Genomic DNA, 15,206 nt, shown 5'->3' on the forward strand with positions numbered 1-15,206 from the left:
AACAGAGCTTTATTTTGCTCTTGTGGGCTTCTTAAGTGTGTGCACCCTGATTTCTCCAAACAATAACTGCATTTATACTCCTCATTTTTCATGCACGGGTTATTGCTTTGTTGTAGCCAAACTTTATTAGTCATATTAATAAGAGAACAGTTTTGAAAAGGACATGAAACTTATTGAACCGATTTGTTTGTTCTGGGTTTTTTTGTTTTTGGATTGTATTTTAAGGTATTGACTTGCAGTTATACTGTGTTTTTATTTGTTTGCCCTTTACTTAATAGTTTGGCATTAGCATCAGCATTGCCAAAGTCAGCAGCTGGGTGGATTTAACCCTTGGCTTCAGGCTTTTGGAGTTTTCACCTTGTTGGCCTCCTGTTTTATTTTTATTTTTTAAAATAAAACCCCAAGCCCCTGGTTGGTCCCTTCTTTCTGCACCTTCTTCAGCTGGGTTGTGATCTTCATTACAACATAACCTTTTGAGGTCAGCTAAGAATGTTTCATCCCTTTCTGGAGACAAGGAACAGGTCTGGGACCTTTTCACAGAGGGGAGGAGGCTGCTCTGCTGATCCACACCACCAGAGGTGTGTGCTTGCCTCCTGGATCTCACTGATTCCCTCAGGTTTCTCCCAGTGTCTGGGCTGTGGGGTTTTTTGCCCTCCTCACTTTCTGTCCCTCCATTGCTTCCTGAAAGTAGATTTGGGCTTTCCTGCTCTTCTGTCAAACTTCTCTGAAGTCAAAACTGGCATTAAGGCCTTGCAGGTGCTGCTCTCAAGCCCAATTTTTGCAGGATTTTTTTGCAGTTTTGAGGACTTGGCCAGTCATTTCTCTTCTCAGGCTCAGTCTGTGGACTGGACATGTTGGTCTCAAATATGGAAATTCAGGAACATGAAGATTGCTGGGCAAACTCAGGAATCCTACCTCACACATCCATGATTTTTGGAGGGGGGAAGGTGGTTAGAGTTTGTCCTGCTCTTGCAGGGTTTTCCAAGCTAATTCAGGCTTGGAGCATCTGCAGCAACACAGGCTCAGCCACCAGTGCTTCAGGTGGGGTTGCTTCTGCCTCTTGCTTTGCTTACAATAATTGTCACTCTGGGATACCCCTGCCACTGAAGGGTTCCCTGTTTTTCCCACAAATTCCCACCATTGGTTTGGAGCTGGAGCTTCCAATGTGCTGGCTTTGGTTAATGGCTAAAAAAAAGATTGAAATATTGTTCTCTAATGAGATAAATTGGGATTTGGCTGAGGTTGGAAATGAACTGTGAAATCCGTGTAGATTGGATGGGTTCATCCATCCCCCTCCAGCATTCCACAGAAACCTAATTAGTGCCTTGAAAAAGGAACATAATTTCCTCTGTTACTTTAATCAGGGGGTTGGGTTTTTTTGCTTTTACTGGGGATAACAGGTTGTGAAAAGGAAATACCCATACCAGCGTTGTCTTGGATTTTATTTTGCACAAACCTAATTGAATCTGCTAATTTAAATCTCATGCAAGGAGGCTGGGGTAATAATAGTCCTCCTGCAAACTGTGTGGCAGAGCCAGCTAGGATTTGTGGATTTGTTGTTTGGATCTTGGTCCTTGTGGAAATAAGGTGCTGTTCCAGGAAAGGCAGAACCAAAAAAACATTTTTTTTTTTCCAGCTTCCATCTGTTGGTTTTTAACATGGTTTTATTGATGCACTTCTTCAAATAGCATCTTGTGTTTGCAGTATGAAGTTGAGTCACCATCCCTGCAGGGATTTAAAAGCAGTGTGGATGTGGCCTTGGCAGTGCTGGGGGAAAGGTTGGGCATGATGGTCTCTGAGGTCTTCTTCAAACTGAGCCATTCTGGGATGTGATGCTGTAAGAATGCTGAAAACTCATGGTTATTTGAAAGAAAAGATCATTTCAGGGGAAACCTTTGGAGTGGCTGTTCCTCCCACCTGTAGAAATGGATGCCATGCTTCTTTCTCATCACAGATCCTGCTTTTCAGGAGTTTTCTTACAGTTGTTCAGGTTGTTGTTACTTTCTTCTTATTATTTTGTAGTTCTCAGACCCAGCTGCTGTTTCCTTACAGAATGTTTTCCATCTACCTTAATTTTCCTATAAATACTGGTTCTTCAAGTTGCATCTCGTCTTGAATTCTGGTCTTTTTTTTTTTTTGTGGCGAGTGTCTGCCTAATGCACATCTGGGTTACTGCGCTTCTGGATATGTCCCTGTGTCTCTGGGAGCTCTCAGCCATGGGGACATTTCTTGCTTCAGATTTTGGGTTGAAGTGGTTTTGGGGCTCTCTGCCCTGATTGGAAAGTTTCTCTTGTTTTAAGGCTCCTGGCTTTTGTAACTTTCCGATTAAGGTGCCTATTAATAAATGGGAGGGGAGGAAAATACAGGGATTATTTTTAGAAATCCCTTGGAAAAGCAGCTGTCCATCAACGTACAATCACTTGCATTAACCTCAGATTCATCCAGGTTTGTTTCCCATGGATTCACCACCCGTAGCAGTGGCCAAGGCCAGGCTGGATGGTGCTTGGAGCAACCTGGGATTGTGCAAGGTGTCCCTGGGGTGGAACTGGATGAGTTTTTAGGTCCCTCCAAGCCAAACCAATGAGTTTCCATAATATGTGTCTTAGATAAGAGGAACAACTGCATTTTTGAGTGGAACTGATGTTCCCTGCACAAAGAGCAGAGGCAGATGGCAAATCCAAACTTTTCAGTGTTTTCAGGAAAGGGAATGCAAATGCCACACTCTGTGCTGTCTCTGAGGGCTCGTTTGCTGGTTCTGTAGATAATGCTCAAATTATCTACAGAAATCTAATGATCATTCTTAGCACAAGCAAATGCATACGCCAGCCACTGCAGTGCAGGAGAATTTGGCAGGAGGGGATTTTTTGTGTTCATCAAAAGCACATCTCTTCCAGAAGGACAATAGTTTGTGGATGAAATGGGTTGGTGCTTGTGGAGGGGTGTAAGATCTCTTCCTCTCTGCTATGTCTGCTCTTGGCTTGGTGTGAGTCTACAGAGTGGGTCTGAACCTGTACCTTGTATTTAATCAGAAAACCCAACCATCAGCTGCTTTATAGCTCTCATTTCCAGTTAATGTTTTGGGATAGATGTATCACCTGGTAAATCTGCAAATAAAGCAAAGCTGCTCCTTCTGCAGATGGGGAAAGCTCAACTAAACCCAAACACAATGTTTCAGATTGTTGTGTTAAAAGAACCCTTTGGGTGATGATCCACATCCCCAAAATCCACAAACATTTGCTGCCAAGAGAAAGCTTTATCTTTGAAATTTTGCTGGTTGAAAATGCTGCATCTCCTCTCTCAATAATACTTATGAATGTAAGATTGATAAATACAGTAGGTGCATGTTAGAGGAGAATGGTTGAAACTAGAGATGAAATGGAAGGGATTATCCTTTAACATGGTCTGTGTGTAATTTATGCATGTAACTCTTTTGGGGAGGGAGAGACAGATTCCCAGCAACAAAGACATTTATTAATTTCAGTTGTTTTTTTTCCTTGCAGCCTTTGGAGGTTTGATTTGGTGCAGTGGTGACAGTGTTGTGTTGCTCATATTCATGAGGTGCCTCAGTGGGAACATGTTCAGACAGCCTGAATTATCTTCTCTCTGAGCATTGTGTTGTGTTGTGGCTTTCTCTAAAGCCCTCACTCCTTAATGCTCACCAGGAGAGTCGTGTTCCTTCCTCACACCCAGGATCCCAGGGTGTGTGAGGCTGCAGGAGCTCAGTGGGCACCTGGTGTCCCCTCCCTGCTGCAGCAGGGCCATGCCAGAGGCCAGGGCACAGCATTGTGTGCAGCCAGCTGTGGCCCAGCCCCAGGCAGGAGAGCCCCCAGGCTGTGTGGGCAATGTGCTCAGGGCTGGGCAGTGCCCAGGGCAGAAGTTGTGCCTCCTGTGCAGGGCAATTGCTGGGCTCAGGCCCTGCCCGTGGCTCTGGGGCCATTGCTGGGCCCCGGAGCAGAGCCTGGGCCCTGCTCTGCCCCTCCCTGCAGCCAGGGCCAGCCAGGCCTGAGGGCCCCTCTCAGCTGGGGCTCCTCTCCAGGCTGAGCAGCCCCAGCTCCCTCAGCCTTGCCTGGGCACCCACAGCCTCCAGGCCCTTGCTCAGCTCCAGCAGCTCCTGGCCCTGCTGTGCTCAGCACCCAGAGCTGGACACAGCACTCCAGAGGTGCCTCCAGGGCTGCCCCAGGGCCAGGATCCCTCCCTGCCCTGCTGCCAATGCTCTGCTGCTGCCCCAGGCTCCATTGGCCTCCTTGGGCCAGGACACTCTGAGGGCACAGGGACAGCTCGGTGTCCCCAGGACACTCTGAGGGCACAGGGACAGCTCGGTGTCCCCCAGGAGACTCTGAGGGCACAGGGACAGCTCGGTGTCCCCAGGACACTCTGCTGGCTCAGGGACAGCTCGGTGTCCCCAGGACACTCTGAGGGCACAGGGACAGCTCGGTGTCCCCAGGACACTGTGCTGGCTCAGGGACAGCTCGGTGTCCCCCAGGAGACTCTGAGGGCACAGGGACAGCTCGGTGTCCCCAGGACACTCTGAGGGCACAGGGACAGCTCGGTGTCCCCAGGACACTCTGCTGGCTCAGGGACAGCTCGGTGTCCCCCAGGTCCTGCCCCACAGAGCTGCTCCAGCAGCTCCCCCAGTCTGTGCTGCTATTTAGGGCTGTCCCTGCTCATCTCCAGGACTTTTTCCTTCTGCTCCTTCTCTTCCTCAAGCCTCCTGCACCCTGATGGGAATAACCTCTACATAGGAATGCAGGCTGCAGGATCCACAACTATGACTAATGGCCAAGCAACAACAAACCAATGAAGAAAACACAACCTTATGATACACTTCACCTTCATCTCTGCTTTCCTGTACCTATATTTTGGATTTCTTAGTGTCATATTTTATCTGTGGAAACCCAGAAAATAGCTCACTTTCCCTGAGTACTCAGAATATTGCCTTTATCTGAAAAAGCTCTTTTGGATCTTTCTTCTTTCGTGCATCCAGTGTTGGGATTTATACTGAATCTTAATGTGCTGAGTTTTCCTTTTGGTTTCTGGGTTTTTTTGTTTTGGTGTTTTTTTTGGGTTTTTTTGGGTTTGTTTGTTTTTGTTTGTTTGTTTGTTTTTGTTTTTTGCTTTAAGATGCAGAACTAAAAACACCTGGGATATTTTCCCTCTCTGAGGCTTTTTTTTTTCCTCCAGTGTGTTTTGCTATTCTGTGTATATTTGGGATAAACTGGATCAGAGTAGTAGAGACCTGTAGTTCAAACAACTTCAGCTGGGACAGTTTCAGTGAAAATGCTCCTGGACAGAGATATTTACTGCTGTAAGAGTTGTAGCTGTAGCTTGATGTGGGTTTATGCAGCAAAGTTGTATGTGCCAGCAGTTAGTAAATAAAGAGTAGAAGTGTATTGGGTGGAATACTTAAAGAAAAGCAGGAATTTTGGCCATTGGATAACAGTTGCTGAGAGCATTTTCCCTTTTCTTTTTAGCTATGTCAAAGGTTTGTGTGATATTAGGGGTTTTTTTTGCTCTCTTCCTTCTGGTTTGTTGTTTTATCATTCCTTTTTATTTTTATATTGGCAACTTCAATGCCAGAGGAAATAGCAAAATCTTCCCAAGGCTTCCCTGTAGAACCCTGTATTAATGCATAACAGAGGCAGCAATTTGTTGGTAGTTTTTATTACCAACAGACAAGTTGTGCTCAAAACTGGGCCTTGGTTTTCTACCCTTTACCCCTCCTAGAGATGAACCTTCAGCACATTATTCCTGGACTATAATTAAGGAAGAGCAGAATCCTGGTGGCTGTTCCAGGCTTCCTTCAGAGCTAACCAGGCTTTTATTCCTGGTTGGAATCACTGATTGCCTGTCATCTATCTGCCTCCAGCAGCGCTGGTGGCAATTCTTTGCTATTTCAGGATTCCCTAAATGTCCTTCAGGTCAGGTAAACTTCCAATAATTGGGAAGATGGAGTGGGTTTGCTGCAGTCCTTGTTTGCCAGGCTCATCTGGGCTGTTGAGGTGAGGAGGAACTGGAAACTGGGCTACCTAAATTAGAGGGCTGATGGATATGAAAAGGGTGAAGAACCAGGTGGAAGAGGCAAATGGGAATGCTGGAAGCTCCTTGTGAACACCTGAGTGATTCACAGCTCTTATTCAAAGCTAAAATGATATTTCAATAATAAAGCTTTAACAAGAAGAGCTGTGGATCTCCAACACACTTTACACAAGCAGAAAAAGTAATTATCAGGATGATCTTTTTGGTGCAGGTTGGATTATTTTTTTGTGTGTGTGCTTGAGGGCCTCATTCTTGCAGTCAAATGTGGAACAAAATCAAATGACTGCAAGTCAAAATTGTTGATGTTGAAATTGTAAACAAGCTGTAAATATTTGACTGAAGGTAATCAACTGTTGACAAAAATTAACAAGGGATGTTATCAATTTTCCCTTGCTTTGAAACTATTTTTACTTTAAATCTTCGTCAAACATCTTGTGCTTGGGCCACAGGAGTTATTGTGGGCATTGCTTCAGCAATAGGTTTGGGATTTGTATTTTTTAATTTGTTTTGTGGTGATTTTTTCTGTTGGTTGGTTTTTTGGTGTTGATGGGTGGATCATATTTTGATGAGACGAGGAAAACAAAGAATTAGATGAGGTATTAAATTATGAGGGTGCTGTGAGGGCTGAGAAGCTAGAGGGTAAATAAGGTTTGTAGGGCTGTGCATGATAAATCAAATATGATAATGAATTCTAGATTCAGAAGGGAAAAAATAATACACAGTTTGCATGATAATGCAGGTCACAAGCAGTACTTTTACTTTCAAATGTTGATTAGTTAAGCAGTTTTTAAAAATGATGTTGCATCCGTGTTTGGGAACAGCTTGTCAGCATCTGTTTAGGGTTTGTTTCATAATTTCTCCAAAGGGATGTCAAATGGAGGAATTCTGTTGACTAAATTACTGCAGGCTATTAGTTATGCTCTTGAAATATATTATTACAAATGTAAATAATAGTCATCAGCTACAAGTGGATTGCTCCTCTTACAGGCTGGTTTATTGAATAAATACAAGATTGTGGAACTGCTCTGAATTTAGAGCAGAAAATTTGAGCTGGTTTTGTGTTTTCTGTGGGGAGGTGGGACATGGTCAATGATTGTTTTGGAGGACATGAGGAGGGACCTGCATTTTTCCCTTCATGGCTCTAGTTCTTCCTTCCTTTTCCTGCACTGAAGCAAAATTCCCTTCATGAAACATTCCAACCTTCTCCACTCTCTGAGTTCAGCCACTTGTCCTTGTGTTTTCTGGCAGGCTGAGTGGGAGGCTGTTCTGGTGGCTGAATTTTGAGGAGCGAACATGGAATAAGAGGGGTTTTGTCCTGACATGGACCAGTCTGACTTAGGAACTCACCTGAGCCTTGTTGGGCTTCATCTTCACTCACAGCTGCTCTGGCAAGGGTGAGGGCCCCATGAGCAGAGCCAGGTGGCACTGGGTGAACTGGCTGGAGTGGTGTCCCTGTGGTTCCTGCTGCTGGGAGGCACAGCACAGCTCTCTCCAGCTGAGCAGAGAGCTCAGGGAGCAGATGTGCCTCAAGTGCAACCGCTCAGTTTGTCCCCGTTGGCCGAGCTTTCCTTGGCTGTTTTCCTTCCTGGAGCATGACCAGGAGAAGGGGTGGATTTGGACACCCTGTCCTGCATTTTCCCTCACCACTGGACACCTTGGTGTGTATGGGATGTGCAGATCAGGGCCAGGGAGGGGGATGAGATCCATTGCTGGGAAAGGTCCTTCTGTTACAGCTGTGATTGTCACCAATCTCCTTGATGAAAATAAACCAAGCCACATTTGCTGACTCTCCAGCCTTTCCAGACAGTTCTTTCTGAATCATCAGCTTGCAAAAAGAGCAATGGAAATTGTGCCAAGTTCTTGCTTTCACAAATAATCATCTTCAAGGGGGACAGTTGTCATCTCTATTCCTTCACAGAATCGCAGAGCAGTTGGCAATGGAAGGGACTTTGAATTCCATCCCATCCCACCCTGTGCCATGGGCAGGGACACCTTCCACTATCCAGGTTGCTCCAAGAACCTTTATCTTTGAGGATAGCTAAAGATGTGTCTACATTTTTGGCTTTTCTGTTGCTCTTGAAAGGATTTCTGCCCAGAACTGGAAGCAGGTTATTTAATTTTGTGAATTGCTTGTTGTGGAAATTGTACATTACAACTTCTTGGCCTGCAGTTGGTTCATGGGAAGGTGTCAGAGCAACCTGGACCATGGAATTGGACCCAACTTCTTGGGAGTCAGATCATCTCAGTGTGGTTCTTTCACACACTCTTGTGCCACTGTGAGAGGAAAACCTCTTGGTTTTTCACTTCCTACTGCTCAGTGGAGCCTGCTCTGCATGGAAAATCTTCCTTATGGTGCCTGTTAAAAAAATTAATGTAGTATTCCATGTCTGCTCAGAAGAAACTGGTGTGTCTCATCTCTCTGCCTCTCTCCAAGGTTTTCAAAGAATCATGACTCACAAGGATCATCCAAGTCCAGCTCCTGGCCCTTATTGCCTATGATAAATTTCTATTTTTTTTTGTTGTTAATATCCAGTGTGAAACAACTGAATGTAGAAAAGGGATTTTTTTTGTTTGTTTGTTTCACTTTCTTTCAGATCTGTCATTCAGTGCCTGCTCATCTCCAAGACAGATTGAAAACTAAAGAAATCCAGAAGTGTGTTCACCTTCAGGTTGCTTTGGGAATGCCTGGATGGCTTTTACTTAAGCCTGAAAATCCCCTTGTGTTTCCAACTTAGAGCAATATTACTTTAAATCATTTTATTACTAGACTAATAAAAAAAAATTGTTGAAGTCATCTGAATCTTCAGTAGAAGAATTGCACTGGTTTTGTATTTTTTGTGTGAGGGCAAGCTGGAGGTGGCACCTGCTCAGTGATTCTGATGGAGGGCAGAGGAGGGACCTGCATTTTTCTCCTCATGGCTCTCATTCTTTATTCCTTTTCCCTCACTGAAGCAACATTTCCCTCATTAAACCTCTGGATTAATCTTCATAACCATAAACTGAAAAATACAGTAAATTCTCTTTTCTCTCTGCCCTTAAAAGAGTGATTGCACTCTTTTAAGCTCTCAGTATTTTACCAACACATGGCACTGGGGAGATTCTTGGGTTTGGGGAGACAAGGGAGGAGCCACTGGTCTTTGGAGCACTGAACACTTCTCTTGTCCTTCTCAAGTGTCTGCAGGGACTCAGGGAAAGATCTTTGCATCAGGTGGTGGGTGGTACTTAGACAAAGTCAGGGACTTATATTTTCTTAATTGCTTCTGATGATTCAGCCTGGAACATGAATCACCCTGGACAGAGAGCTGGATGTTTCCAGGGTAGTAAGAGCCAAGTAATTTTAGTTTGCCCCAGAGGCTAAATTGATGTCCAGATCAAGTTCAATTCTTAATTTTTTTTTTTTTTTCACACTCCCAACTGTTCATTTTTCTTGTTCTGACAGTTTTATTTACTGGGATCCTGTCAGCATGGACTGCCTGGGCATCCTGTCAGAGCCTGGAAGGCAGCACCTCCTCAACACATGCTCTGTGTGAAAATGTCTGCCTGGGTCATTGGCTTTTTGATTTACTTAAATGAGAAGATGTTTCTGGTGTCCCCAGGAAGTGGCTTGGTCCCAAACATGAGATCTGAACTTGGTGGCTTTTCAGGGGGAGATTTCTCACCGCGTCCCAGCTTTTGCCTGCATTGGTTTGTGTCTATTGGGGCACAAAGCTGGGCAAGATGCCTCAGAAATAAAATGTTTTTGGCTTTTTTTAGATCATCTTGATGGTTAAAACTTTCAGGAGGAATTCCTGCATGGAAAGGGTGCTCAGGCCTTGGCAGGGGCTGCCCAGGGAGCTTTGCAGTGCCCAGCCCTGCAGGTGGCACTCAGTGCTCTGGGCTGGGGACAAGGTGGGCATCCAAGTTGGGCTCCAAGATCTTGTAGGGCTTTTCCAGCCTAAATGATTAAAAACCTAATTTTTAAAATTTTCTAGTGTTCATTTCAGTAGGAAAACTTTTTTTGTGTTGAATGCGGGTGGAATTCTCACTTTGGAGCTTTTGTTTCTTGTTTGTCCTGTTGATGGGTGAACTGTGTGGAAGGTCTGCTGCAGGATTTCTTGGTTTGTTTTGCACACCTGAGATTTCTGCCAGGGTGGAGATGTTTTCTTGATCCTGTGCAGCTCTTAGGTGGGCAGGTCCTGGCACAGATTCCCAGAGAAGCTGTGGCTGCCCCTGGATCCCTGGGAGAGTCCAAGGTCAGGCTGGGATGGGGCTTGGAGCCACCTGAGGTAGTGGAAGATGTCTCCTTTTCCATCATTGATTGTTTGAGAATTTTGTCATTTCTGATGTTGTTTCACATTTATTTTTTTCTAATGAAGTGTCTTTGAAGTGAGGCAAAGTTTGGAGGTGTTCTCACTATTCAAAGCTTTGTTTGATCTGTTGTTCTTGTGTTAGTTAAAATTCAGGGGCTGTTTTTTTTTTTTATCAAGTGAGGTGGAGAGCTTAGTTGAGCCTTCCATTGCACCCTTCCAAATCTGAGTGCGTGCTCTGGAGATTAAAATGCACTATTAGGGCCTGATTAAAACATAAAATTAAATTGTGTTTCATAATTTTAGCTCCAAGTTTAGATTAATTAAAAACTAAATTGCCTATAACACCTTCCACTTTGATACTTCGGTGCCTTCCCATATGATCAGGTGGAACTGGGAAGTTTAAACAGCCAACTGAACACACTTTTCCATGAACAATGAGAATTAAATAGCCAGGTTTGGGTACTGGACCATTAGGATTACAAGAGACACTGGTTATGAGAAATGTATTAGTTTTTTTTAAAAGTTCAATTTTAAAAGTTAATGTAACTGAAAGTTAATTTGAAGGGGAAAGAAGCATCCAGAATGAAGAATTTTTAGGAATTGTTATGTCTTAACCAGTAAAATTGGGTGTGGAAAATCTTTTAGAAGTGGTTCTATGTCGTTTTAGAGACTCAAAATCAAAATATCATTTTAATACTGCATTGTCTTTCTTATTTTCTGGTAAGCTTCAAGTTCTAATCTAAATTTTAAAATGTCAGATACTAGAGATTATTAGAGGGATTATTAAATAGTTTTCAGGGTGCTAAGTGCTGTTGAAAAGGAGCATTGAGGGATTGTACAGCTGATTTTGCTGGGGTGAAGGTGTGTATGTACATAAAAGGTGTTGCATGTGCTGCCAGAGATACACTGAGCATGTTTTCCTCACTTATGCTTTATTCTAATTTATTTTGTGCTTTGTCATCTCATTAAAGACTTTGGGTAAAATCTGGATGGATCTGGAGCTTTGTGTCAGGTGGTTTTTCCAGTGCTGGTCTTTATTGTAATAATTCAGTCTGCAGGGAGGAGGACACTGTCCCTTGTGGCGCTTTGCTTCAGATCTATTAATTTTAACATAATTAATCTGTTTACTGAAACTTGTCCCTCTCATGCCCTGATTTTCTTCCTCTTTAGAATATGCACCTGGCAAGCTGTTCTGCAGATTTATCACATGTGCTTCAAATGGGCTGAGGAACAAAATGAAGACATTTTTCCTTAAATGCCTGACTGTCCTTGAAGCCTGGGGCTTTGCAGCAGACAGCCCTGAGTGGAAATGGATGAGGAGTTTTTCCTCTGCTCTGGCTTTCAGCAAACTTCCATTTTCTTGCCCTTCAGGTAGGAAATGGGGTGTATCCTACTATGAGGTGCAAAAGAGTAGCAAAACCAGAGCAGAGAGTGCTGAAAAGCATTTGAAGGGGGATATTTTATTCTTTTTTTTTTAGCCACTCAAGTATTCCAAATACTCTATTTTGTTTTCTGTTTTTTTGGAAACAGGCCTGCTCACAGAAATGCTGGAATTCTGAAATGCTTCTACTTTTCTTTGTCCCTAGGGAAGAAACTGCTTTTGTATTGCAAACTCAGTGGAGCAGAAATTTATGAGCAGCCTGATTTATGCCCCTCTGTTGGGGAGGAGGGATTCAAATAATTGGGAACCTCTGGATGTAGAAACACTCATTTTGTTTCTTCTGTACATTGTGTGAGATGACTGTGAAATGATCTCCCAAACATCCAGGGGGACCTGCACAAGCTCCAGAAGTGGCCCATGGGGATTTCAGGGGTTTAACAAGGCCAGGTGCTGGTGCTGCCCCTGGGTCAGGGCATCTCCTGGGATGGATCCAGGCTGGGGATGAGCAGCTGGAGCAGCCCTGGGGGTGCTGGGGGCAGAGCTGGGAGCCAGAACCCCCCCGTGCCCTGGGCTGAGCCCCAGCGTGGGCAGCAGGGGAGGGGGGGATTCTGCCCCTGTGCCCTGGGCTCAGGTGAGACCCCACCTGCAGAGCTGCCCCAGCCCTGGGGCCAGCACAGGAGGGACCTGGAGCTGCTGCAGAGAGCCCAGGGCAGGCACCAGGATGGGCAGAGGGATGGAGCAGCTCTGCTGGGAGGAAAGGCTGGCACAGCTGGGGCTGCTCACCTGGAGAGGACAAGGCTCCAGGGAGAGCTCAGAGCCCCTGCCAGGGCCTAAAGGGGCTCCAGGAGAGCTGGAGAGGGATTTTGGTCAAGGGATGGAGGGACAGGACACAGGGAATGGCTCCCAGTGCTGGAGGATCCCCTGGATCCCTGGCAGTGTCCAAGGCCAGGCTGAATTAGAAACCAGTTTGTAACAGACAATAATGATTCTTCCTCCTGACGTAACAGACGTTTCCTTTACTGGTGCTGTAAATTCCCTTCTGCTGTTCCTTTAGGAAGTGTGGCCTGACAGTAATTAAGCAGTAATTGGTGTATGAAGGCAGGAGCTGTTCCCAGTAGCTAAGTATTGTTAGAAAATAATTTCATTTATCCAATGGTATTTCAGCAGTTCTAACCAATTTCGGGTTTATTATGTGCCATATGTCTGCCCAGCAGGACTTGGGATTGGGTTTAGCAAATGCAGTTGTTGTGTTTTATTGAATGCTGGTTTTAAAAACACCTTTTTTTTTTTTTGCTTTCCAGGTTATATAAATATTTTTCTTTCCCTCCCATGTATGTTGCTCTCTCTCCCAGCATTCTGCATAGCTTTTGGTTCGTCATCTTTTGTGAAATCATGGGATTTTTGAGGAGAGGGCAGGCTGAGGTTGCTGTTTTTTTTTTTTTTTCCCTGAGGAGTGGGTTTTGGTCAGAACTCAGACCTAAGGAGTAACAGCAATGGCAGAGCTTAGCTGAGCGTGGTTTTAGAGGTGTCTTAACTCCCTGGCACCAACTTGGCACACAAATGAGTTACAACCACGTAGATCCACGGACCAATCTGATGCAATATTTTGGTTTTCCTTTCTTTTTTTGTGCTTTCTGCCTCTTTTTTTCCTGTGGTTTAATTTAAGAAAGCCAGTCTTGATGATGTTTGCCCTCAACTCTTAGCATGAACTTGGCCTAAGTGGGGAATCCAGGGATTATGCTCTTGTTTGGGAGCACAGGAGTTGAAATGTGGGGAAGACAAATGATTTGTGTTCCTTGAGGAATATCCTGATAGCCTTTAACTGTTAAAAGCTGACTTAAAAAATCTCTTTCTACCCAAGAACCTTTTGCTCTTGTTGCATCCCAGTGATGAATGAGGCTGATTGAGAGATCTAGCACTTGGAACTATTAGACAGGGACATAGTCCATTGTGGTTGGTTTGTCCTCAGCATTCCTGCTGGGATTCCTGTCCTCTCCTGGTGGGTGGTGAGGAGAGAAGCTGCTTTTCCCATCTCTGAGAGGTGCAGGGCACTGCCTGTGCTGTAGCAAGACGAGAGGAAATTCAGGAATCATTGCCCAGAGAAAGCTCAGAGAGGTGAGTTCATGAAGAGATGAGCCTGAAGCAGTGATGATGAAGTGTTGAGAGTTTCTCTTTTCCTTAAACATTTGGACTGCATTGAAAGATTTTTCAATTTCTCCACAGAAACACAGGAGGTGGAAAAATATTTTGTTCATTTTCTCTGGGAATTAGTCCCACACTTTCCACCATTGTTAAGATGTCATGAAATCCAGGTGAAATTCAGCAGAGATTTAATTACAGGACTGTAAATAATTTCTCTCTGAAGAATAACTAAGGGATTTCAGGACTCTCAGCATGGAAAAGGAAGGAGAGAAGAGGAGGTCATGGAGCTGTGTAGTAACTAAGGGGAAAGGGGAGCAAGGATAGATAATTCCCACCTTTTCCAATGCAAGCACTGGGCTATCAACACATTAAATAAGTTGTTACTGGGCTTTTTTTGTTATTCTTTTTTTTTTCAACTTTGTTTTGCAGTTCTAATGATCTCTCTTTGTTTAGATGCCTGATCAGCCATAGCTTTGTCTTGACTGAAGATCCTTTTGTCTTTATAAGAATGAAAAAAGATTTCATGGGTAATTTCTTTCTTTGAAGGTGGCTTCTTTTTTTTTTCTTTTCCTTTTCATACAGCTGGTATGAAAATTTCTCTTACAGATCTCAGAACAAGGCTATTGTTGCCTGTCCTATTGTACAATCAGTAATGGGGTGTGGAAACTAAAACCTGAGTTTTCTGCCTCTGCCCCTATTCTTATTTCCAACACAGGTGAAGTCAACAATTTTTTGGAAATAAAGCCAAAATTTTTCTGTATTGCAATTCTTTTTTTTTTCAAATGTAAGAGGCTCTTATTTATGGAAGGAAGTTCATAGTAGCCAACTGATTCTAGAATCTTTATTTTTCTTTGCCTCCTCTGAAGTAAGAATTAAGTTTCAATTGTTTTTCAGAGATCCCACCTTCTGTTTTGCAATTCATCCATTTGTTAGGCTTTTTAAAATGGTGAAGAGAATTTAGTTTTAATACCAGATTTATGGTCAGATTGGCCATTTAATTAACTTCAGACAAAACTTTCATATGAAATAGGAATGGGTTTGGTGTCCTGCCACAAACCAACATTGCTCTGTGTTTTGGGACACTCTGAATAGGAGTTCAGCAGTGTTGTGCTGAATTATGTCATGGAATGAGGGGAAGTGGCAGTGTAAGATGATTTTTAAACAGCAGTGGCACAAGTGATTGGAATGATGAGTGTTGGAGTATTTATGTCAAGTTTTTTTGCATAATGAGAAGGGAGTGAGTTATTGGGGGAGAGATAGCAATGATCCAGCTCATAAAAGCTGTGCTCAGGAGAATAATTTCATTAAATACTCCAGCAGATCAGTAAATCCTTCAGCTGCCTATCGCAGAACAGTCA

At 43.9% G+C, this 15,206-nt stretch overlaps 1 protein-coding gene across 19 annotated transcripts in view; it reads left to right on the forward strand.

Moving 5' to 3' along the window:
* The window catches only part of PCDH15 (protocadherin related 15), a 642,855-nt gene that overhangs the window by 339,209 nt on the left and 288,440 nt on the right, over window positions 1–15,206 (forward strand). For 2 of the 19 annotated variants that reach the window (XM_077183415.1, XM_077183423.1), the window contains exon 6: window positions 11,496–11,696. The exons of the other annotated variants lie outside the window; for them this stretch is intronic. The gene's annotated coding sequence lies outside the window, so the exon portion shown is untranslated. The remainder of the gene's footprint in view (window positions 1–11,495; window positions 11,697–15,206) is intronic. 19 annotated transcript variants of the gene reach the window in all.

Source organism: Agelaius phoeniceus, chromosome 9 (assembly GCF_051311805.1).
Source record: "Agelaius phoeniceus isolate bAgePho1 chromosome 9, bAgePho1.hap1, whole genome shotgun sequence".
Lineage (NCBI taxonomy): Eukaryota > Metazoa > Chordata > Aves > Passeriformes > Icteridae > Agelaius > Agelaius phoeniceus.